The following is a 25,218-nucleotide window of genomic DNA, read 5'->3' as shown; positions in this document are numbered from 1 at the left end:
CAGGATTCCAGCTGTTCACTGGGGTGGAGAAGCCAGTAGCTATACATATTTGTCTTCCCTGATCCATAAGAGTATGCATCATAATATGATATTAGCAGAAAAAGAGAGCTCAAAATATTTTGATAAGGTAACTGAGTTTCTTAAATAAGTAATGGCTTGTGTTGTTTCCCTCTATTGGCTACATATAGTATGGGTGTGCTCTGTCATAGAAAGTGCCATCTAAAAATTAGAAATGGACATAAAAAACTAGTGTTATTTATCTGCCTGGAACTGCAGTTATGAGGCAACATATAGGACTAGTACCATTACGCAGAGAATGTGGAGCAATTAATGTTTAAGTAATGTCTACTAAAATTAATTATCACGCCATTTAAAAATAATTTTTATGTATTGATCCATTTTATGTACGAGTTGAAAGTTAAGAATAAAGATGAGCTTTACAATTAAAATTCAGCCACATTAAGTATCAAAGGTTCTTATTTTATGGAACTTCTAGAGAATCAGTTTTTTTAAAACATAAGGCTGCTCTGCTCCCTTCTCTTTTTTTAATTTTTTTTCTCTTTTATTTAGCAGAGATGAGATTTTTCACTCAGACATATATCTGATTTTGATACTTTTATGTCTTTCTTGAATCTAAAACTCTGTTGTGGGAATCCTGGTCTCTGTGAGGCCAAGGGGGGGAAATATCTTCATTTTCCTTGGGGTTCAGATTGCATATGATGTCTTCTGCCATGATGCAGCTTTTTAATATAAACAAGTAAATGCCTTGTTAAGTAAATGAAGGAGAAGTTAACCAATTATAAAAACTCTATTGCCAGCATTAAATTTTTTTTTTTATTTTATTTTATTTCAGTATTAGATTACATATGAGAAGCTTATTAAAAGAACATTACATTTGCAAAGTCAATTTCTGGAAAGTTGCTCAGTGCCAGGATAAGGGCTGCATAAACAGATTCAGTCATAAGTAATACTACATTTTAATGCTGCATTAACTGAGAAATGTTTATAACTCTTGGAATTCCAAGTCCAGTACAATCTTGTTTTATGCAGGCCTATTTCTCTATAGAGGCAACTTTAAAATCTCAAGAATTATTCAAGTACTTACTGTTTTTAGCCTGAATTCAAATACTCTCCTATGCCTCAGTTCCTTGACAAAAAAATGAAAATGCCATATTTTACTGTAATTTTCCTTTCTCTTGTACGTGGTTTATAGAAATTGCAAACTGTGTGGCAAGGACTGTATTTTATTGGGTAGGTGCAGACTGCCTGTTAAGGTGGTACCCATAATTTGGGAGACACTTCTACGTACTGCTATAATATAGATGAATGAATAAAGAACAACTTGTTACAGCAACACAATTTTTCAAGATACAAAAAATATGTCATAGACCTCAAGAACTATGCTCCAATTCATATAGCTATGTAGCACATATTTAAAAACCTTATGACTTTGTAATGACTTTCCTAGAAGTCACTAAGTACACAACAAACCTGAAGGTCTACTTACTGCATTAATGGACAAGGGTGCCATCAATATTTGCTGTTAACAGTATTATAAAGTCTACTTCTGTGTGAAATCTCAAAAGTCAGAGAATTAATCAAAACAAGTGTACTAAACAACTATTCATTACTTTAATTTAGTTGGAAATATCTCAAAAGCCAGTAATGATAGTGTACATGCCTTTTTTACGCTAAAAGAAACTGCTGGATATTTTGCTGTATTTCTCTGCATTTACTTTTGTTAAAAATAGGATTTCCATGCAAAATGTAAAAAAAAAATAAAAATAAGATCCATGACAGATTCAGTGAGCAATTTAATTATCAATGTTATGTTCAACTAATTGTCTCATGGAGACAGCATGCTTGGTAAGAGGACACTGCAAACAAATGAGTACACAGATAGCAGAGTAAATACATTCTACCAGATCAGCACCTTGCCTAGATTTTTGGCAGTTGACTCAGATTTTACCCAGAGTGGATCCCTTTGCAAAGTCTGGGAATGAGAATTAGGCCTGAAACACATCTCTGAAAATTCAGAAAGGGAAATATAGACATTTTTGAAATGTTTGTTAACACTGCTTTTCTTACAGTCCAGAGGAAGAAGATTGCGTTCCGAGAGCTTGCCTAGAAATAGGGTCTCAAGTCCATTTCTCTTTGCGCAGTCTCTGAACAAGGATTTGAAGCACCTCAATGGGTCAGGTCCCTGGTCCTTCCTGGGCAGTTGCCTGCAGACCCAGCTCCTTGCTGTTTTGAGCAGATAAACAACCAAGGGGAGTGCTCAAGAGTTAAAGTATCTTTCCTGAGCCACTCTGTGTCTGACAAAACATGGAGTTTAAAAAAACATGTTTGAGGGCATTAGCAGATGGGAGCCTATAAGCTATCATTGGAACTGTTTGACCTAATTCTGCCACCAGATGAAAGAACCAAACAAAAGAACAAACTTCATAGAACCATAGAATCATAGAATTGCTTAGGTTGGAAAAGACCTTTAAGATCATGAAGTCCAACCTTAACACTGCCAACTCCACCACTAAACCATGTCCCTAAGTGCCACATCTACACCTACTTTAAATACCTCCAGGAATGGTGACTCAACCACTTCCCTGGGAAGCCTGTTCCAAAGCCTGACAACCCTTTTGGTGAAGAAGTTTTTCCCAATATCCAATCTAAACCTCCCCTGGAGAAACTTGAGGCCATTTCCTCTTGTCCTATCACTTGTTACCTGGGAAAAGAGACCGACACCCACCTGGCTACAACCTCCTTTCAGGCAGTTGTAGAGAGCGATAAGGTCTCCCCTCAGCCTCCTTTTCTCCAGACTAAACAGCCCCAGCTCCTTCAGCAGCTCCTCATTAGACCTGTGCTCCAGGCCCCTCACCAACTTGGTTGCCCTTCTCTGGACACGCTCCAGCACCTCAATGTCTTTCTCATAGTGAGGGGCCCAAAACTGAACACAGGACTCGAGGTGCGGCCTCACCAGTGCCAAATACAGGGGAACAACCACCTCCCTGCTCCTGCTGGCCACACTATTTCTGATACAGGCCAGGATGCCGTTGGTCTTCTTGGCCACCTGGGCACACTGCTGGCTCATATTTGGCAGGCTGTTGACCAACACCCCCAGGTCCTTTTCCTCCAGGCAGCTTTCCAGCCACTCTTCCCCAAGGCTGTAGCGCTGCATGGGGTTGTTGTAACCAAAGTGCAGGACCCAGCACTTGGCCTTGTTGAACATCATACAATTGGCCTTGGCCCATGGATCCAGCCTGTCCAGATCCCTCTGTGGAGCCTTTCTTGTTGTTGTCTGCAAACTTACTGAGGGTGCACTTGATCCACTTGTCCAGATCATTGATAAAGATATTAAACAGAGCTGGCCCCAATACTGAGCCCTGGGGAACACCACTTGTGACTGGCCGCCAGCTGGATTTAACTCCATTCACCACAACTCTTTGGGCTTGGCCATCCAGCCAGTTTTTTACCCAGTGAAGCATACTCCCATTCAAGCCATGAGCAGCCAGTTTCTCCAGGAGAATGCTGTGGGAAATGGTGTCAAAGGCTTTACTAAAGTCTAGGTAGACACATGCACAGCCTTTCACTCATCCACTAAGTGGGTGACCTTCCTCTGAGATTGCTCCATTGAAGGCGCCAGAGAGATGCAACAGATACACTTCTCGGGGAGAATGGGAGGCCTGATAAGCCTAGGACAACCTGTGTGACAGAGAAGGAATCCTCCAGCATTTTTTACAACATGAGAAGTGTTTATTTCTTAAGAGCAGTATCTCCTAAAAAAGACTTGTCAGTAGCCAATTTTATGCCTGGTAAAAAGAGCAGGAAAAGTTTGAAATTGTCAAAATATCCCATATGAATTATTTATAAAGATTTTTTGTTGTTGTTAAAAAGCAAGCTTTAATTCACACTTTAGACAACTCAAAGGAGAAAGAAAAGAATATAAAAATCCAAATTATTTTTTTAAGTACACAGGAAAACACTTTCACTGATATGACTCAGAAGTGTGGGGTTTCTATTGTTTTCATTCCCTAGAAATATTGGGTATTCTCCTTTCTTTTATCCTAATGAGCTTGGGAAAACATTTGACCTCATGAATTCTCACAGGATCAGAAAATTCCTTGTCCTAGAAACCTGAAGATTAGAAGGCATACAGGTTCAGAATGCTCTGTAAGAGGAGGCAGTGATATTTTTCATTGTCAGAGTTTATTTGTAACAAGGCAGTAGGTATGATAACAGTTGTATTTATTGGGCTTTCAGGCAGAGAGATAGATGTAGATAGATACAGGTAGTTATCACATTATTTTCCAACTTTTACAAAAATGGGATATATTTTATACAGCTTACTTTACAAATAGCACAGAGAAAATATGGTTCATACCCTGAAGAATTGGGACATTCATTTCAGAACACACTGAAGAGGAAATTTTACATAAAGTAGCTCCAAGAGTTCAGTCTCAAAGCAGCCTTGAGTGTTTTTGTTTGCTTGTTTGCACATATTATTTGAAGGGAGGTTTTCATCATCATCTTTTTTCTTAGGCTGGCAGTCACTGACAAAGCTTCACAGAAGGGTTTGTTAGGGGGGATTTGCCTCACGGGGATGCATGCTGGTAAGAAAACAAGGGAATGAGTACATACAGGGTTGCACAGCCCTAATCCCTCAATCCTAAAACTAAAAAAAAAAAGGACTGAAACAAGTTATTTTTCTAGGAAACGGAGAGGAGAGAAGAAGACAAGACATGGGGCACACTGTATAAGTGCTAATGGAGGATACTATTTAGGAGCCAGAAAGCTATTTTTATTCTTCTGGTCCTCCCCCACTCTTTACTGGAGCAGCTTTTCATACAACTGTTTTCTTGAACATACTCTTCTTATCCTCAAGAACATTATTTAATCAGCTCTTTACAGCAACAAATGCATACATTCCTTCAGTATAATTCAAACAGACATTTTGTAATCCAAAACACACCAGAAATAATGCTGCCTGTTCCCTTGCATTCAGGAGTCATCTTTTGTGTAATTATGAAGAAAAACTGCTGGAAACAAATTGAAAAATGTAATAACCGGTTTGCTGCCCATGATTTACGTGAAGGGTACCCTGACAGCACAACAGCATTACTAATTATGATGATCCAGATCAAATTCCCTTTGAGGCTGCTCTCTATCTCACTGCACCCAACTGTAAGAGAGATATCTAAGAAAATCACCTATTACTTGTCACTTCAGAGCAACTGCAGCCAGCATCCTACATTGGGCTAGTGGTATCTCTCTGACAACCTCCCAGACTATACAAATTGTTGGTGAGCACTGTGTTAATTCAGCCTGTCATCAGCTTTCCATTCTACCACAGTAATTCAAAAAGATGGAGTACCTGTGATCTCTTACAGGAAAACACTACTCTGGGAAAACATCTCTCCAGGTAGATGTTACAAACTACCACGCAGTCTCCCTTCTAGATCTGCTGTAATTGACAGATGCTGTGGCAGGCATGTGGGAGCCCTCCTGGCTCCACTAAAAAAAATTGAGCCTCTGTACCAATGCGTATACCCAAATGCAGCAGCAAAGCTTGGGCTGGCATGGGGATGCAATTCAAATCCACATCAGGCCTGTTGTCAAGGCAGGGAGAGCAGTGACTGCACACTTCAGCTCCCAGCTCTGACATTATCTCTCAAGCCCATTGGCTCCTCAGATTTGTTACTCCAGATCATCCTCTCTGGAGTGCTGCAGAACATACCCTTTATCCACTGTCCTTCAACATACGCACTTTAGGCTCAATTCTCAAGTTTTTATTTAGGAATACTATTCACAGAAGACTTTCTTTTTAAAGAATAAAGGTTGGAAGATTGTGCCCAGGATGTTTGTTTCTAATCTAGGGGATTGCTAAGCACACACAACACTGCAAACACATTTGCCAGCAGGCCATCGTGGACTCAGGGTAGGCTCATGCCAAAGTGGCACAAAATTACCGTTATTCTAGAAGACGACTTTTTTCTTTCTGGGTTATTTCTTATCCATACATGTGTTCATATCTATGCAATACAAAGTAACAGGATGACTAGCATTTGAGGAAAAATATACTATTTTCAGATCAGATACCAGCTGTCAAGTTAGATAGACAATACTGCATCAGAAATTTTACAGTCCAGTTCACAAAAATTTTATGTGTCTGTAATTCATGGTTTTGTGTGAAATAGTTGTTCGAATATGCCATGCACGGTGTGCCCAATAAGTACATGCATAAAGACCAGTCAAGGATTGTCTTTGGTCAGAGAATGGTAAAATGCATTCTAAAAAGAAGAAATACATGAAGTTAAAATGCCCCTTATTGCACTGGTGAAAATCTGTATGCAAATTCTTAAACAGAATTTAACTGGATTTCTCTTATTTATTAAAAAAACAAGGCACACACACACATAAACACATTTTTTTATTTCACTGAGTGCCCTAGAGAGAAGTGAAATGGAACAACTGACAGAAATGTTAATCAATTTTAAGACTCTCAGACTTTAGGACCACATCTTTTGTTCCTCCCATATTGTCTCTGGGATTCTCCAGGTCAAAGACCCTCACCTAACAAGCTTCTCCATTAAGCCTCAAATACAGTCTGAACTCTTGCAAATTTTAGGAAACTGTTGTTCAAGGTAGTTCATAGTTACTTCTCAAGTCAAACTAATAAAGAAGCGGCTGGCACGAAAACAAAGATGCAAATCTCAGAAAAGCTCAGTCACGTTCCATTTTTTTTGGTGAAAAGACATTCACACTATGACATACAAGTATGTAACAGGCTCTGATCCAGGAAATTATATATTACTTCCGCTGACCTCCAAGGTTAGATGAGTCCTTGAATTCACATCACAAATAGGTTGAACTTAATATCACAAAGACATTTTGAATGCAGTGGACAGGAAGTAAATTAATAATAGAGTTTTTATGCTGAATGTGATCTTTTTACTATAACCGTAGCATACACTCAGAGCTACAATAAAAATGCTGTACCAACCTATTTTTTTCATTTGCAACCGAATAATATTAATCTCATCTGAAAAGTAATGGTTCTAACAAAACTGACTGTAGTGCAAGCAGTCAGCATTTTCAAGTTTAGCAGTTCCCAGAAGCACTGTATTTTGGAGGAAGTCTTTGTAGAATAAGATCAAAAATGCAGAGAAATCTTCTGAGTTCTGATAAAGGTAGGGCTAACAGATTTTGTGGGTGTTGATCACCTACCAGCTCAGCTTCACTGAAGATAAAACTGTAAACTCGCATTCAAGTAAACTTGAAACTGGTGTCTCAAAAAGCCAGTCAACTTCTTAGGCATTGATATGCCTACGTGCATTTTAATTTCAGTCCCTCCAGCATGCAAATACTGGTTTACTAGGCTTGTTCAAGTCTCTGTGTCACTGCCATGGGCCAGCCTTTGCTCCCCAGGAACCTTGCTTTTAGCCCAATACCCTTGAACTTTTAGTCAGCTGCTCAGAAAAATGAACCTGCCATACAACCCTCAGTTATGCAATTAAGAAACATCAGCACAATTAGAGAATATTGTATGAAAGACTAAAGAAAACATATTTCTGGGAAAAGGTATACTCTTTATTGTAATGTTAAGGTTGTATACACATAATGACATTATTGCTTTTTTAAAGTTTATTTTTAATTTGAGTAGGTGAACAAGACAAAGTGAGATAACTAGTTTATTAACTTATTCTTGATAGGGATAACTGAGCTCACACAGCCACATGCTCAAACCTGCTGAGCACTAAGAATTGTGGGTCCAGTCCAGCAAAACACATTGTTTTACATTGGAAGAGGCGGCCTGCTGACTAGTGTGAGAACATGCATGTGTTTAAAGTGCTTTCCTGGAGAGCAGCCATAATGCTTTGCATCTTACAGGACTAGCATGCTCTTCTCTTCAGTAAGAGAATGACAGACAAAAGCTTCTTAATATGAATCTTAATATTAGGTGGTGTCAAATTGGAGCAGCCCCACTGATATGAACAGAGCTTTCCTGATTATTTTTTTTTTTACCAGCTGAGGAACTAGCTCATTGCATCAGCCCACTTGATGCTAAAAATCTACTTGTCTCTAAGCTCAGTTAATTGAATGCAGAATACTCTATGCATTTTCTCTCTCCTTTTTCCTTTCTTTTGTTTTTTTTTTTTTTTTTTTTTTTTGGCAAAGTGCCCTTATTATTTTGTATCCTAAAGCATTAGAGGCTAATAAAGACAGCAAATGGAGAAGGAGATGGAAAAGGAGTTTGTTTGTACTTCACTCTCCATTGGCCCATTATGTTTAAATCCATTATGTAGTTTACCTGATGTTGTGTTCAGAGAAACTGAATGCTGTAGTTCTTTGTAATACTGACATTTTCTTAACACAATTTAAATTTAAACCCTTTATTAGTCCAGAGAAGGCTGAGCATGAAACAATAGTGGCTCTGGGAGAGTAATTATTTCTGTTCCATTGTCTGGGATGTTAGAGCTTTTGATTAGTTACACTATACAGTACTTAACAGCTAACCAGCCTCACCATGGTTAACAATACATAAGATTTTCCCTGTCCCAGCAGCACTCCAAGTACTCCTGAAATGTTGGCTCTGTCTTTAATCTTGTTATTCACAAATACCTCTAATTTTCTGGGGCGTGTGTGAAAACTACTGTACTGCCAGCAGCATAGAACACCATGCGGCAGGCTCTGTTGGGAAGGGATCTCTGTAAAATGGATGCATGAAGCTGTGGGTTGTAAGCCATTAAGCTTTCTCAGTACGCTTCTAATGAGCTTATGATAGCCTCACAAAATGACTGTTTTTACTGCAGCCTAGTAAATTACAGTATGTACAAATTAAATCAGTGGGACCCAATGCAAGCTGTTCCTCATCAGGTTCAACACTTCTTTTAAGAAGTGAAAAATTATGACATACTACAACAGCTATATGTTTCAGTCATGTCATATGCTGGAAGTGTAGTGTACTTAGCTAATTTCTACAATTATCTGTGTAACACTTCTCATTGTGTCCCACAGAAGCCAAGTACTTCCTCTCCTGTGCTGTTCCTTCATGTTTCAAAATTGGTGTTGCAATGCATGTGAATAATAAATTTGTCTCAGCTGTTAAAAGTTAAATGCCAACCAAACAGCTCTCGGAGGCCTTGATCCTTGTCCCATGGAAGCCAGTGGCAAAATCCCAAGTGATTATTTTTGATCACTTGTAACCTGCTGTGTTACATTAAAACCGCTTTTCATATATTACCTCCTTGGCAGTCACAGGGCACCATTAAAAATGCTCATAGAGGTTATTTCTACATCTTCACATATTGCCTCAATTCTTTCTTCCATCAGTTTTATTTTGATGTGACCTGAGTGGATTAGCTCCTGGTGTTCATCACTCCAAGTGACACCACTATGAAAGAAACCTTTTAGGGAACTGGTGTAAATATTACATGAAAACATGTCTCTCTCTCTATTTCTTTCTCCAGCTTTCTCTCTATTTCTTTTTTAATACTATGGCATCTGAACAATATGAATTACAGTTTGCTAAACAGTCTGAACTGTTTTAAAGTTACTACTTAAGCAGCACTGGAACTGGAGTTTACTTGGCCCCGCTGAACCCAGCAGAAGCACGCCAATTTACCTCACCTGAAGACAACTTTGTGTATATTTTTAACTGATCAGTCTATGGCATCAAGACATAAATTCCTCAGAAAGTCTCTTAAGGTAAGTGGTGACATTAATACTCTATAAACTTGATGTACGGTTGTTAAGACTGTGCAGAAAGCATTCTGCAAGATGACTTTTACTACAGGGGCTTGAAGCTGGGCAATAACCACCCGATGTCCTGCTGGAGGTGGTACAGTGCAGACAAGCTGCTGATTCAGAAAGGTTTTCCAAAGGGTGGTCCTCAGAAGCATTTCCCAGGCCCTGGGGCTCGGTCTGTACTTCAACTCTGTTCCAGTGTACACAGGGAGGCAGGCTGGCTGCAGGGCTTCTCGCTGCTACCCCCTTCAACACCGTGTTTTGGTTTCAGAGGGGTCTTCCATCTGGTCACTCCTTGGCACTCCCAGCTCTGCTGCAGTTTAGCTGGATGGCTGCGTATGGACAGGGCAGAGGGAAACTAGATGGGTTTCTAGCAGAAGCCTCATCCTCAGGAAGTCCTGTGTGTGTGCCTGGATTCCTACTGAAGATTATAAAAATCAGGAAGTATCCCCAAAGCAAAAAGTTTTACGGGTATTGATGACCATTTTTAATGACAGCATGAGGTGATGAGGTTGTGGTACAAGGGCATTGTTAACGACTTCAGGCATCTGACAGGCAGTAACAGATCCCTTTACCTACATGAAGTCATGAAATTTCAACACTCGTGAAGAGAATAATGCTTTCTGCCTTCCAGTTTTCAAGTCTTCTGCTTCCTGTTTTCAAGCTTCCCCTAAAATCTCGCGGTCTTCCTATTCAAGCATCAAGTAAAACACCAAACACCACAAGTTACACAAATTATCCTTAAACCTGTCTGAAATGAAAATCAAAATACGTTAGAAAGAGAGAGCAACTAGACTATGAATGCTTGATTAAAGCATAGTGACTGCAATGGAAGGGAAAGATAAAATGAAAATGGTTGCTACATTGCCATGTCCCCGCAACATTCAAAATTAAAACATGCATGTCAAGCAGGAAACCTGTTAAGAAAACCATTTAATTCTGTAAACAAAAAGCCCCAAACTAATTCTCATAACATATAAAAGCTAAATTAAGTAGTGAAGTGAAAATGAACTCCAGGTGATTTTATGAGCAGTTAGGAAAACTTGGTGTAGTATCACTTCCCCCTCCTATTGCTATGACGGTACTTTTGAGCAACTGTATTGCAGATGGCAGCAGTATTTGGAGCAGCCTTCTAGCATTCACAGTATTAAGCCAGTAGGATATATTAGGTTTGTCCATTTTCCATTTACATATTGATCTGAAAACAAGTAACAGTATCAGCATATTGACTACTGCATGACTATTTTATGTATTTATGTAAATACACATATGCACTTATATGCAGAAAATAAGGTAGTTTCTTTCCTCATTTTTGTTCATATATGTGTCTATCTCTCCACTAGTGGGCTGTGCCTGCCCTTAATTGACCTCTGAGGGATCCTGTCCACCACAACATATAATACAATGTTATGTAGTTATAAAGAGATAATACAGCCTGCCTGTCTGCCTTCCTGCCTTTTCCTTCTTTTCTTTCTTCTTACCTTCTTTCCTTTCCTCCTTCTTTCCTTCCTTCTTTCCTTCCTCAGCTATGTTTTAAAACCTGGCATCATGTACCATGCATATGTGAAACATCAGAGATGATTAGTACAGACAGGAGATTGGAAAACCATGAAGAACTTTTGAAATCCTGATAGGAAGTGACTCTTCCTCATTGTTGATTTATTGATGTTGACAACATTTTCCTCATTTTTAAAAAACAGAAAGTACCTTGGTACTTGGAAAAATACTGAAGCCGAGTAAATAATGGAGAAAACCCCCCAAAACTCTGTAGGATGGAATGTCCCTGGTCCTGAAAGAACCTGCATGTGTAGCTTAAAAAACAAAACAAAACACAAACCAAAACAAAACCCAAAGCAAAACAAAAAAAAAACCCACCAGAAAAAAATAAAAGGTTAAAAATGAAAGGCTTTCAGAGATGCTTCTTTACAAGCATCCAGTATAATTTTCAGATGCTTACAAAGATCCAGCCCAGAAGCTATTTTGTTTCTTTAGAACCACAGCCAGTATTATTCAACCTCTGTCAAGTCAAGGTCTGGGAATAACACCACCTTTTCAAAAGCTGTCTTCCAGTAGCCATACACCAATAAACTGACTAATGAGGGCATTTGACTTTAAAGTGTCTGGAGAAGGCTGAACACATGGAGTAGTAATTTTAAAGGTGAAAGTTTCTTAGATATTGTCTTTTAAAGGGCATAAGATAATTGCCTTTTTTTTACTAGTCTTTTAAAAATCACTTGCGAACCTGTTTTAAGTCCTCTCAACACACAAAAAGATGTAACTAATGTGTCAGTGGATTGTGAAAGCCACCAAGAAATCAGAAGATTTCCACACCCTCAGTTTACTCTGGGAACCAAGTGCATTCATGGTAACAACAAAGACAGAAAAATTATGTTATTTTAGCCTATAAAAAAGACTAAGAATGAAAGTTATGGATTAAAGTATTAAAAAAAAAATCAAATAAAATGGACACCCCAAGCTTTCATAGTATTTAAGCCAAGCATATGACTTTTGAGCACTTAAATTTGTTCACAGACAGAAAAGCTCAGAAGCATGCATGTTTTCAAAGGGACTTGCTCTGGGTTCATGTCAGTGACCACACATGCGTTCCCCCTATTTCACCTCTGGTGGGCTTGGAGCCTCAGGCTCTGACTACACCAGCAATTGAAGGAGTTCCTGAGCACTGAATTTTTTAGAGTCCTGGCACTGTTTTGGCCCTGGTCAACTGAGCAGTCGCATAAAGACTTCTCAGGCACATCCTGGGAGCTAGCATGTTTGGGGCAGCTTGCGTGCACCCTGCCCTGGATAGCAAGAGATTTGCACAGTGAGGAGGTAAGCCTTTGCATAGGCAGCCCTTCCAACAGTACAGAGGTAGCCAGCTGGCCTCCTTAAGAAAAAATATTTGATTTCATTGCACAGACAGACACCGTGAATAGGTGCCATATACTCAGGCTTGAATGTAGCACCAGTTCACCAAATCTTTGAACCTCATGTGTCTTATGGGTAGAAAAACTGTAAGAGACATCATAGTGAAGTATATTGTCTGTCTAGGTTTCCATGATACTCTCCATAAGGCATTTCTAATGATAATAACCATTTCACCTTTTTGATTTCAGGTGTCTGATGAACATGTCCAGATATTGAGCATAGCTGAAGGACCCAGCTACAGCCATGTTTACTCAAGCATGTATATATTCTTTATGTAGTTATTGTACTATAGCCTGATTCTGTGGACAGCTACAGCAGCAAAGCTCTGTAACTCTCCTGATTCTTCCCAAATATTTTCCTTAAAGGTGAAAGCTAAGAGGAATTTCTGGTGTGTTTTTTACCTTGCTGCTAAAGAATCCAGGACAAATTCCACTGAAATCAGTGGCTGAATTCCAGTTGTCTCCACTGGGTCAATGATCTTGTGCATACTGCCAAAGCCGCAGAGAGAGCCAGATTCTCAGCTGGTGTCCATCGACTTTCATGGAGATAGGCCAGGTCACATCAGCTGGAGATATTGCCAGAGATGTTGACGAAAAGGCGCAGATGAAAAAAGTCAGCTATGCGAGGCTTATAGTTAACTTCGCACATCTAAAAGTAGCCGAAGCACCACTGCAAGGGATACATTTATTGCAAAGTACAACAGGGAAAGAAATTATATTCAGAAGATAAATGTTTCTAACTGTCTTAGAAACCATAATGATACGTCAGGCTGAGATTTCCCCACGTGGAAGACATGGTGAGGATGACTTAGTTCTGCCCCAAAAGGCTGTCTTTAAATTGCCCCCTTTCTGCTCTAAGATTAATAACCATAGCAGCCAAACCAAGAAAACCACATGCTGTTTGAGACAAACTACACTCTCAACAGCACAGGAGACCACTTCAGTGATAAGAAAGAACTTCATGTCCCAAACTATGGCTTATGACTTCTTGTTGGCTGCTGGGGAACAGGGCAGGGCCCTGGGGCTCCCTGCCCACCTTTGTGCGGAGAGCTCCAGCTGCAGAGCTTCCACACACGCCATTTCTCTCTGTTCAGCGTAACAAAGGAAACCTTGAAACAAAGTAAGACAAAACCCATGGATGGAACAGGTAATAGGTGGTCAGATGAACAGCTTGTGTAGGCTTGAATCAATTGTCTTCATCCCAGCTCAGATTCCTCATTGGTGTTTCCGGTAACATGGGTAGTGATGCTATCATGAGACCTAATCCTTCAGCTCTTTTGTATCAGCTACTTACTCTTTTCCCTCTAAAATGACTGCTATAAAAAGCATATCAATGAATATCAGAAAAGTTCTGATAGTCTGTAATGAATTATATCCAGGGAAAAAAGCCCTATATTTTTGAGAGAAAAAAATTATTTTGCATTAGGTGACAAATTGGGTAAAAAGTGCACTAAGATTTTATATTGAATGTACATATGAATCTGACTGTGGTATAAAATTTCACAAACCATAAGCACACATGTGTCTTCTGATTTCACATTGATCGTTTTCAAATGAAGATAAACTGAAAACTGCACAGGATGAAACTAGTCATACTATAGAGTATATGACAGCCTATGAATTGGGAGTGGGAAAGCAACTTCTCTGAAAGTAAAAACTGGCTGTGGCACAATTTCTGCAAGTTTCTACTGAGACAGCTGATACTGACAACTCTTGGAAACATAATACTGGAGAGAATGGATATTGGTCTCATCCAATGTTGTATGCACCTTGCTCTTGAGAAGCTTAATGTAAAGAAAAAATATATGCTTGCACTGCTTTGTATTTTATCAGTGAAATGGTGGTTGTTAATAATCTAACCATTTAATAAACTGCTCTATTTATTACTGCGGATTGAATGAAGCATAAATCATTAAAATTATCCTTCAGCATAAACAGAGAGGAGGGACTTGAAAGTGCCATGCCATGTGATCCGTGGGACTGGGCTAAGGCATTTACTCCCCTCTCCTTTTCCACTCATTACATATCTGATGCTGCTTATGGATTAAGGGGACTTCTTGCTATAAACAAAAAGTAGCTATATCTAAAGGTTATTGTGCTTCTGCTATAAATTACAGTCGGAGATAGGCTAGTCCTGTTAAAAGTACAAGTAGTGCTTTATCATGTTGAACCTTCAGCACCCTCAAAGAGATAATAAATAGAATATTACTACTAAGCCTATTTAACCCCCTCCTGCTCCCTTCATGCCCTGTGTGCTATGATGTGCTACTCAGGCTTTAATGCAGGTCTTTCACAGATATTTCCCCCTTTGTGTCTGGTTTTCCCAAACTTGCTTTAAAGCTGCATCATTATGAACTATATGACAGTTCATGATACATAAAATCGATCTGCCTCTTCTCCCCGCCAGACAGCCAAAGAAGGAATCAGGAGCCACAAGCATGTATTTGCAGTGTACCCTTAGATAATGGTTTGAGATCATTCTTGGACTCAGCATCCTGTAAATATTCAACACTACTGAAAGTCTGTATTCATCAAAATACAGATTCTTGTGCTCGGTTTAAGGACACGTGTTTTGTTCAAGGTCACATCAGCAATTGGTTGTAGAATGGATCAGAAGTCAAAAAAGCAGTGAACTTGACTTTGTAGATTTTAATATGGGCTATATAGATTTTTTTGTGTGTGTGTGTTTGCTCTCTAAAGATACCTGTATAAATCTCCAGAGAGGTTTGTACAGATGAAATATTCTCTATGTATAATATTTTTGATGGATCCACTCCTGCACCTAGTTCACCTTGACTTTAGTTATAACCTTTCTCCATTGTGGTGTTGACTTAATCTGAAAACCAATTAATTTTTTAAAAAGTGAATATCAAACTCACTAGAAGAGAGTGTGACTCCCCAAAAACCATTGCTGTCCACTACTGCCAAATGTCTTTGGAAAATACGCTGTTCTGAGTCCTCTTACTTTGACAAAAATCATATAACAGCCACCTTCAACCAAAGCTTAAAGAATAAACAGAAATGTCCTTCTGAATCTTTCTCTCTGATCTTTTTTTTAATGATTGTAGTGATAGTACAAGGGGTAATGGTTTTAAACTAAAAGAGAATAGATTCAGACTAGGTATAAGGAAGAAATTTTTATGATGAGGGTGGTGAAACACTGGAACAGGTTGCCCAGAGAGGGTGTAGATGCCCCATCCCTGGAGACATTCAAGGTCAGGTTGTACAGGGCTCTGAGCAACCTGCTCTAGCTGAAGATGTCCCTGCTCGTTGCAGGGGAGGTAGGACTAGATGACCTTTAAAGGTCCCTTCCAATGCAAACAATTCTATGATTCTATTGTATGATTCTGTTATTATTAGTCATGAAGGATTTAACCTGTAATTTAAATACACTGTGAAATAACCAAGCCACCGATAGTCCATGATACACATATTGCTTTTGAGCATTCTTAGTAATATTTTGTACTTTCTGAGAAATATGTAAGTAAAAATATGGGCTCATGTGAACTGCTGAGATCATAAAATTATTGCAGAACAACAAACCCTCTTAGCTGCAATTAAATGCCATGCTACCAATCTCAAACGCCTCAAATTTTTAACTGCAAGACAATACTTTGTAATGGTCAAGAAGGCGAAGAAGCAGGAATCACTAACTTTTCTGGATAGCTTTGAATCTGCCTCTTTCCTTTAGGAAAGCACTTAGCCCCATTATAACTTTTTTCCCCCATATCCGATACTGATTTCATGTTGATTTCCCAGCAGTGTAATTCCATTCACTTCAGTAGAAGGCTTCGTGATTTACACTAACATAAATGAAAATACAATTAGGTTCCTCATTTTAAAGGTGGAAATCATAGTAATCATTCTCCCTTTGGGTAATGTAAGGATTAATTAGTATTAGTCTATGCTCATGAAGTGTTTTAAAAAAATAGAATGGTAACTATGATAAATATTATTCCTTTTGTGTTGAAAGTTCATGCTGACTTGCAAAAATGTTTCTAAGTTAGGTCAACGTAGCAGTAATTTGAGAAGGTGAAAGTTTAACTTGATAATGGAGATTTATAACCTTGTGAGATTTTCAAACCTTAAAATAATATTAATTATAATAATTCATTCTTTACATCATACTCATTCCCTCTTCCTCTTTAAGGAGTTAATAATAAATCTATTTTAAACACCTGAAATACATCTCAGTAAGAAATAACCATATACTTTAAGGTAACCTCCTCTTCCTGAATTCAAAGGCAGTTTTCATTCCATTCTGGCAAAGTAGAGAGGCCTAAAATTGTGAATTATTAATGCCTGCATCCATTTTAAAGTCTCTTTAGAAAAGAAATAAAAGAGGCCTTGATGTAAATGACAATTAGATCTACCATCTACGTAAGATCATAACATTATCAAGTGGTAGTAATCTTAAAGAGGAAAAAAAAAGCAATTAACAATTTTGAAAAGAAATAGTTAAAATAGACACAGATGTTATCAATGGATTTGCTAAGATTCTTTAAAGAAAGATTGTCTGTGTACATAAATTTGGAGTTGGGGTGAGCTGAGAACATGAAAACCTATCAGGATGGCACACAAAATACTGAAGGGCTTTTACTGTAAGGGATCTTTATAAGGGTTTTAAATCTGACTCTGCCAATTTAACGTAAATCTCCCATATTGCAAGTGAATATTAGAAGTCATAAAGGACAAGACACAACAAACTTGGTGGTGTTCAAACAAGATTGCAAACAAGGCATAAACGCCTGCAGATTACCTGCTCAAAATGAAACTCAGTCCAGTACATGTCATTCATCTTCCTGCTTTAATGAACTTTGTCCTACATTAAACCAGTCAGAGAAGCAATATGTAACTGTGCGTAAGGAACATGCTAGAAGCAAAGAATATTTTAATGCAAAGCCTTGTAGGAGTCAGATAAACGGAAATGACAGTTTTGCATAAAGACTTTGGAAACTATAGGACTTGCTTGTAAAAAATGCAGTTCCAGTATGCTCCTTTTTGTCAGCTTGTGCCCTGTTATGTCCCATAGGTTTATGAAAGCCAACCCTCTCTTGTACAACCAAAATACACAACTGAAAGAAATAAGCAGAAATTTGATATTGTTTGGACCAATACAGAAAGTTTGTATTCAATTGTCCGGCTTTTGTCCAGCAAAGTGTCAACTGATGATCATATAGGTGCTATTTTTTTTAAGTCTGCTCTTATGAAATGGGAATGTCACATACCACTGCAACTTTGTATTAGTAAGGATTTTGCACGTCTCATGAAGATTTGTCCAGGAGTCATGCTCTGAGCTACACCTTGCAAAGTTCCCAAGTTATAAGCCATTCATTGTGGAGAGCTATAAAGGCAATTTCTGAATCCTTTCCTAGTTTCTGTGTCACTGAAAGAAGTTAGAGTACACCTGTATAGTTTTCCTTATTTCTCAGCTGAATGAAGTTAGAAAGGTGGACCTGGACTTTATAGCATTTAAACTGGTTTACATATCAATCATCTCATTCATGTTAAGTTCATATTTTTGCAACATTTTTTACTTTAAAAGGTCCTGCAGATTTTTTACATGCTTCATTATCTAAGGTTTATTTTAGAAAAACTTATTTTAAATTTTGCAGATGTGCCTACAAAAATGTGTTATTGATGCATAAACACACTTCATATATAAATGAAACTGGTTCTCTCAAGCAACACATATATGTCTGTCATGAGTGGGGTTAAAGTTGGATTGGGATAGATTTCCTCCATGTACACTGATAAAATTGCGCATTAGTGCAGCCTGAACATTTTAATAGAGTGCACAGACAGTGAAAAGAAGTGCAAAACCAGTTACTGTGTGATGTATGAACCTTGATCCAGTTCATCCAAGAAACTCCTCCTCTGTTTGCATCCTGCCAATAAGAAACAAACAAATAACTCCTAATAGGGTGGTACAGCAACATGAGGAAATCAAACATCATCCCCCGCACTGTGGGAACAGATCTATAGAAGAGAAGACAGACTCATGAAAGAAAGAATAAAAATTCTATCAACAGTAAGAAAAGTGAATGTGGTTGATAACCCTACTGAGGATAGGCACAGGCTTTGCATTTTTTATTCCAAATTCATGGCATGTTTCTGCTACTGATTCTATAACTGATTTTTTTCCACTCCCAATTTAAAAACAAATATATATGACAAAAATAAAACCCTGATATGGTTACATTTTATTATCTACACTTTTTTCCTAGGAAATGTTTATCTGAAAAAAACATTTTAATTACAAAATATTATCACAGAGCCTCATGAGGAAAGTAATTCACAAGTTGAACGCTTTTGTTTTCTTCCATGGCCAAGCTCATCAGCTGGACTATATCTCCTGTGAGCCACTTTTTAACGCTGTGAATGGTATAGTGTAGTCATCAGAGTTTGTGACTACAAGTTACCCACAGCCACTAAAATCAAGCAGCTGAGATGCTGCAGCAGAGAGAAATCTTAAATCCTAGTGTCTCAGATAAAACTGTATGTCAGCAGGGAGTTTTTACTGTTCGAATCTAGGTCTGTGTACCTGTAATAGCAAACTACATGGATATTTTGGAAGCTATCAACAGACCCTGTGCTGTTCTATACTGTACTGTTGCCAGGGCTCTGCTCATTGCTGGGAAGGCACTTCAGTGATTAGGTAACTGCACCTTCTTCATTCAGGGTTGTCAAATATGGATTTCATCATATAAGAGAGCAAACTGACTACCAGCTATGGCTGATAGGACAGGTAAGACAGAAGACAAGCAAGAAAGAATGGCAGATCTATGAAATAAGAAAACTACAATAGAATATTTTGTTAAATCATAAAAAAAAATATACGTATCTTTAAGAATGGGCCATAAACCTGAGCTGCTGAATGCAATTATTAATTATTGTTGTTATTATTATCACTTAGCCTGTTCTTAAGATAATAAAATTTTACTACATGATAGTTCAATCTTTATTAGTAGGTATTTAATTAAGTGAATAGATTTATTGCACACATTTTTATTAATTGACCTGTGTCAGGTAGCTATAAGGAAAAGGCAGATCTAACATACCGCTCTTTAGCTTTTAAATGTCAGCAATAGAATGATACAGCTTTACAACACTTAGCAATTTTCTTATTAACTTCTATACTGAACTCTACCCTTGCCCATAAATAAAACAGGAGTTATCCCTAATACATAAGAGAATCGAGTCGAACAGTATTATCAAAATGAGTAAGGATAAAAACTAAGAATAAGGAAAGAAAAAGAAGAAAAAGCAAACAAATTAAAATAACATGATACACTGATTTATATGACATGTTAATCATCTATTATTTATCCTAAGTGCTTTTTGAGTTCTCATCTAATTTCACTATAGAATCACAGATAGACTGTAGTCACCTTTTCCTGAATGTTAATAATTGATAAGCAATATTTAGCTTGCAAATAGGAAGCTGATGCATACTCTTTGGAAAACCATGCATTGCAATGGCTTCTCCCCTTGGGTGAAATCTGCTCCATCTGCATAAAATCATTCTACAAAGCATGGAGAGCTTTGGGAAGCAGAATTCTTCCAACCAATATCTACAGTCCTCACAGCTGATCCTTACATTTTGTTCCTGGCTTACCTTCTTTGCAGCTTTCGACACCCACTTACAGAAAAAGAGTCTGTTTTCTGTGTGCATTGCTGTTTTGGCTCATCCTTTTTGCTTGCAAGGCCCTAGACAGACACTGAACACTGCAAAGAAGAGTGTGCTGGATGTTTACACTAGGATAAATTTCACTACAAGTGCCTGTAAAAAAAGGATGCCCATAGCACTGCCTATTCTGGGAATCACACTGGAAATTTCTGACAAGGATCCTGGAGTATCTAATGAGGAGAACTTGGAGTCATCAAAGAACTATGCAGATTCACATCAGTTGAGAGTTCACCTGGGGAGATTAGGCAATGCAGGGTGAATATTAACACTGTAGATGTGAGCAGTACATTTTATGCTTACATTTGCCTTACAAATGCACAGTTCCTTGGTCGAACAACAAGGATGCAGTACATTATAACTTCTATGTTTCTCATGAGACAAATTTTCACACTTTTGAAAAACTGGATTTCATTAATTTTCACCTTTCCACTCAGAGGTGTTTTTGTTTTCTTTGCTATCATATTCTGCGTATCAAGGAGAGCATAATTGCAAAAGTCTTTATAATAATTTATCATGGTTACCTGCTGCTAAAGTTCTAGATAATTATATGGCTAGTTCTGTCCTGGCTATGTTTCAACAACTATATGGACAAAAATCACCCCCAGGAATAAAATTTGTAACGCACCAAAACTTTCTGACTTCCCAGCTCAGCTATAACAATTGATGCTATAGAGTCTCATTTGTGGTACATGTATACCAGTAAATTTTTTTGCTTGAATTCCATTTGCCTTATATGACAATGCCTACTTAGCTTTATACTTTTGCTCTGTTATTCTAAGTCTTTTAATTCATCTGACTTGTTGGCAAAAATGCATATAGATTTTGTTTATTTCTCTCAGTGAAGAATAAACTCTTGATTATAAATCTTTTTTTTTTTTTTTTCTCTGTGTCTGGATTTGCCTTTAGGGATTTCCACATTGCCTGAGTTTTACTTGATTCATACATTTACTGACATTTACTGGCATACTGGCAATACATAGATTAGCTAGCAAATATACTAATGCTACATATTTTTTGCAAAGAGGGGGAATGGTTCCCTAATTCTGAAGCAGTTGCCTCAATTTGGGAAGCTTATTTTGATGTTACTGACACCATTAGAATGCCCATCAATTAGTATTTCATTACAATTGCTCTTACTAAATAGTCAGTTAACATATTTAGTAATCATGTCTCCAAACCATTTGATTCAAAATGTCCATTGTTGCCTCCAAATATGAAAATAACATAATCTCTCAACACTTGAACTGCTATCATAATGGACCAAACCCAGCTTAATTTAGTTGTATAAGTATTCCCATTCAAATAATTTTATAAGTAATGGCTGCAAATGAACCATGAAATTTAGCTGTTTTCTAGTCAAGTATAATCTAGTGGAATATCTCATGTAGCTTCAGATCTTGATATAGAATTTTCTGATCCAGTTTGTTAAGTTGATTCAGAATGTACATGCCAACCCAACAAAAGGATTTGGAGTTGATTCCTATTAAACAGATTTAAAAGTAGGACAGGAAATGTCACCCAGCTCTGTGGAGACTCATGATGGCTGCCAGAGGGCTTAAATGCTTTCCTTTTTCCACACAGACTCTTAAAAAGTTTATTTGAGTTTTATAAAATAATTAATTTAGAAAGTTGAAAGGTAATGGTGAGAAATAATAGAGTATTCTAGGCCACATAAAAATTCTAATGACTATTTCCAAGCAAACAGTTAATAAAAGTGGTTTGTTTTTCCTTTAAATTTTATGGAGCTTAGTAAGAATGTAATTCATTGATCATGTATTTTTGGTCTCATTTATATCTCAAAATACAATATCTGCTGTTTACAAGTTTATATATGCCAGCAATTACTACACATAATAACAACCAAAATACCATAATATGTACAATTAGATTATACAAATTTGATTAATTCTCATAAACAGATGGATGGTAGAGCAGGGGAAGCCAGAACTAGTCACTGTCAAAATTACAATACAGCTTGAATCAATTTCTTCAAGAGGTGTTAACTTCAACTGCAATATTAAAAGAACTTACTTTAACATTATTTTTATGGTCTACCATAGGATACTTTTTTATTAGTGTCATCATGGATTATTAACAGACTAACTCTGCATGAGGAAAACCAGCCCTCTTCATGCCATTTATACATTTCTGGTATTTTACACAAAACCTATGTTAAAACAACTTCACCAGGGTTTTAAGTCATGCCTCTTTACATTAGGAAATGCCACAGCTACAGTGGCCTGGACAGCCTCCGTTCAGTTCCTAGCATTATTAGTTGTCTTCATTAACATATCCCATATTTTGTTCCATGACCAACCACTATCTGAGCTTTCCACAAGACCCTTGCCCCCTTCCGTACATAGGCTGGACAGTGCTCATCTAATGAGTAGGCATTACATATTTGTTTATTTGTCTGTTTGTTTCTCACTTTTCACTGTATGGCCCTGGGCTATGTACATACAGAACAAACCAAGCACTAAGAAATAATTATCCTTTCCCTTGGGAGCATAACTATAGAAATCCTTCCCATGCCATTGAAATATCTCAAAAATATGAATCCATTTATCTGCACAAAAGCCCTGTTCAGAACAGAGAGGTTATGCAACAAGCAGTTTACAGATGGGAATTTGAGGCATGCAGGGTTAAAGTCAACAGTTTGACTTAAATTTGGACTAATTTTAAATGACCTGTTTTTTGTAATGAGTAACAATGCGTCGAACCATACACAGCTGGTCACAGCTTCTGTCAACTTCATTCATGGGTGTGAGTACAACATAGGTCTTGAAGCAAATATTTGCACTGCAGAGGTCAGATTTCTGGCATCCACATGCAGCTCCCGAGATTTCAGAAAGACAGGTCTGAAAGGGAGGTTCATACAGGGGGCAGATGATTTTTGCTTCTTGGGAGGGTGGCTGAACAAAAGAAAGAGGCATAACTCTAGTGGAATGTCTCCAAACAGCAGGGAGGGCTTAGCTTACCAAGAGAGTGATCAACATGAAGATTGCCACGACAGGGTGAAGAACAGGGTAACACCAATGAAAGCCAGAAATGGAAGGGAAGCAAACTGACAACAAATGGCTCAGCACACGTACCCCTAAAAACCAGACAAAAAGCATGAGATGTGTCAGAAACAGCACCACAGTCCCAATGCTGCAGCTACTCAAGATGGAAAAAGAATAAACACGCATCTGTGTGCAGGAGAGCTTTCCAGCAAGGAGGATAGAGGCTACCATGTGATTTTAGGTGATCCAGATTCTCAAGACAGAAATTACAGAAGGGTGCCAGGCAATTATGTTATTTCAATTTAATTTAAGCATTTTATATTGCAACAGATGGGCAGAGCTGTCTCATTGATATATTCATATTCTATTGTGTTAAAAAGGTCATGCAGGGGATCAGGAAAGTGTTATGTTTACCTTGTCTTAACTACTACACTTTGTGAAATATTTTCTCCTGGAAAGCAGGAGAAAGATTACTCCTACAGTAGCCCAAATGAGCATGATTGGTTCTGGAAAACTTTCTGGAGTGTAGAGTGGAGCAGATAGTGACAGAGAGAAAATGGGACACTCCAAAAAAGTGTCCTGTCCAATAAGGGAAGTGGTCCAAAATTAGGTTTTAGGAGTGTCAGGTAAGAGACTTTCCTAAAAAGTCATAAGGAAGGTCTGTAGTGAGAGAGATTGGAGTTTTCCTTTCCTTCCTGCTGAAGGTTAGACTTAAAACACAGTATGGAAAAAAGGTATAAACACTGCAAAGACACAGTGGTTAGGAAGTTAATTTTTTTTCCAAACATCTTGTTTAATCTGTCTCTCCCAGTGCTTCTGAGTCTTCCCCTATTCAGTGAGTTATCTTTCTGTAGTTTGGTTGGTTTTGTTGTTCTTTAAATAAAACATTAGCTTTAGAGATTGGATGTCATTACTGGTTTTTGGCATGCTCACATCAAAAATGAGAAGAAGGGAAAGTGGTTTCACTTGGCCAAAGATGGTCCTCTGGAGCCAGACGCAATGTGATCCTCCCTAGCCTGATATGAGCAATAGCAGGCTAGAAAACTCTGCTGAAGTACACAGTGAAGCTGTGACAAATGTGCCTTTCAAATAGGAAAGCCACAAAACGACAGATAGTTTTGTTTACCCTTCATGGTAATTGACACCCTGGAGGTCTGGTCATGGCTGCAGAGCAGTGCATATTGGGAATTTATTTTTTGTTGAATGTCATAGTCTAGTAGAGTATTCTAACAGAGTTTAGTATCATATAAGGAGATAGGCTAAGGAAAGGTAAAAAGGGTTTATCTTTTAAGAGTTTATTAGGCACAATATGGATTAACACACATCAAGCCAGTAACTGGTTATGGTTTTGCAGTATAAGAAGGAGAATCAAAGGAGAAGACCATTGGGAACAATATAAAATTGTGATGACTCCTTGGTACCAGCAGGATGGCAAACAAGCTAACACTAAAGAGGATAGGTGTTGGTCCATTGGGTATTTGAGGACTTTAGGTGGGCTACACCCAGACACAGGAAGATTGAGAACCGGTAAGGAAATACCAAGACCATGAAGGAGTCGAGTAATTGTTAGTAGAGGCTGACTATCTTAGTAAATGTGCATACCTGTTAGAAACTTACAAACACCAAATGATGAGACATGGGGAAAGAGGGAATTCTGAGAAGGGACTTTGGAAAAGGAGAGATGATTATAAGCAAGGCAACAATTTTGAAGTCTTAAGACTGGGCAGATCCAACCACAGCTATGTTGCAGTAGATCAAAGTCGACACTGACTGATGTAGGCATTGAGAAGACTGTATTCAGATGGGTTGTACTGAGCGTGTAAGTGGATCTGAAAGGTTGTCCTTCACTGCTCCAAGCCTG

General features: G+C 38.1%; 1 protein-coding gene across 1 annotated transcript in view; it reads left to right on the top strand.

The window, feature by feature from the left end:
- Positions 1 to 25,218, top strand: part of CA8 (carbonic anhydrase 8) — a 389,740-nt gene that overhangs the window by 237,065 nt on the left and 127,457 nt on the right. The gene's annotated exons all lie outside the window — the stretch shown is intronic.

The sequence above is a fragment of the Accipiter gentilis genome, chromosome 2, assembly GCF_929443795.1.
Source record: "Accipiter gentilis chromosome 2, bAccGen1.1, whole genome shotgun sequence".
NCBI lineage: Eukaryota > Metazoa > Chordata > Aves > Accipitriformes > Accipitridae > Astur > Astur gentilis.
The sequence above is the reverse complement of the archived record's forward strand: the minus strand, read 5'-3'. Positions and strand labels throughout refer to the sequence as shown.